Genomic DNA, 1,765 nt, shown 5'->3' with positions numbered 1-1,765 from the left:
GTTTTGTTCTTATTTATTCTGATTTTTTTAAACTACCTGCGCTGAGGTTCTGTGCTTCACCGCTCTTACTGCTCCTCCCCTGCCCCCCCTCTCGGAGCAAGGTGCTTTTATCAGCGGGCAGCCTTCAAAACGTGAATCGCTACGTTTAATGTCCTTCCACTCGTACCAAAATGTCCCAATTACAGTCAGTAGGAGCGTGAACCCTGAGTGCTTTAAGTGTTGCAGCTGAGGGGGAAATTTTGAACCGTACATGCTTGATGAAACTCTGCCTCATTCACAAATAAGACCAAAATGGATAGAATAATGATAATCTGTAGTGTTTTTTATCGCCTGGATGTGAATCTGATAATTCATATTGTGTCTTTTATAATCAACTACAATATTTTCTTTTTTTTTGTCAGGAAACAAAGATTTCTCTTCCAGGGTTCCTTCGGCCACGCCCCCAACCACACCCCCCATAATTAACATAATCTCACTCTTAATTTTTATAAAAGTTGAGGTCTGGTCAGGATTAATATTTTGGCCCTTAAAAAATATGCCTGGCTGGTTGAAGTTTACATCTACCGGCCAACTTGGCCGGTGAATAACAAAGTTAATTTCAGACACTGGGTATAACACTTCAAACAAACTACCAATCTCAGGGCAGACACTATGAGACTTAGACAAACTTTGTCATTTTGTATGCACAGAGTGCATACAGAACAAAATGTTGTTTGTATACAGCTTGAGAATTTCAGTGAATTGCAGTGGATTTCAGAATAAAGTAACTTTGCCAGATAAAAAAGTTACTTTGCAGTCACCCCATCGCCGTAGCAACAAGGACACTGGGGTTAAAACATTTAAAACAGTCCAACTGTATTGTTTTGTATTATTTTCTACATGTAACATCACAGCTAACCATACATGCATCTCACATTATCTGTCTTTTTAATTCCTCAACAGATGTCCCAGACGGATTCATCCCAGACCACATCTTAACTGGTCCACTAGAGGACAAAAGGACCTGGCTGCATGGTGTACAGTAGTCTTCCAAATTGTAGACAAATTTGTCATATTTGAGGACATTTCTGACATTGTCAGCGGTGTAACAAATACAGCCAGTGACCTGCCCAAACAGGGAGAGAAGCTCTCTTGCCGCGCCACAGGTTGCAAACGTGTATATAAGTACATAAAGGCTAGGGAAAACCATGAGAAAAGAGAGCATGGGTTGACAGTATCTCCCAAGGCACTTCCATATACAGACAGTCAAAGATCAGTGTTAGACCACAAAAAGCAACACACAGAGGCTAGACTGGGTTTTGGATTCTTCTTGGCTGACCTGCAGGATGCAGTTAAGGAGGGAGACGGAGACAGGCTAATGCGAATGTATACTGTAGCGTTGATGTTCTACAAGGCCTACGGGCATACACAGTATGCGTACAGTACACTACTTCTAACCTTGCAGGTCAATCACACTCTTTCCCCTCGCTTAGCACACAGTCTGGTGTGGAATAGGTTTTGGAATGGGAAGGGAGGAATGGGAAGGAACATTTCACTAGATCTACATCTAGAACACCTTAACAATTTCCTTAAGTCCTTTTTAAAACGCAGTGGTCCAAACCTTAATGAGCAAACAGCAGACAGAGTCAGCAAGTCAATTGGGGTCCTGAAAACTTTGATGGAGACCACAGACAGAGAACTACAGGTCTTAAAGTCCTCTGGTGTACATCACGCTGCTAGTCAGACTAAGGACATTTTAGCTCCGGTGGAGGTTTTTAGAGAGGCT

The sequence above is a fragment of the Cyprinodon variegatus genome, unplaced genomic scaffold (assembly GCF_000732505.1).
Source record: "Cyprinodon variegatus isolate N-32 unplaced genomic scaffold, C_variegatus-1.0 Scaffold1052, whole genome shotgun sequence".
Taxonomy (NCBI): Eukaryota; Metazoa; Chordata; class Actinopteri; order Cyprinodontiformes; family Cyprinodontidae; genus Cyprinodon; species Cyprinodon variegatus.
The sequence above is the reverse complement of the archived record's forward strand: the minus strand, read 5'-3'. Positions refer to the sequence as shown.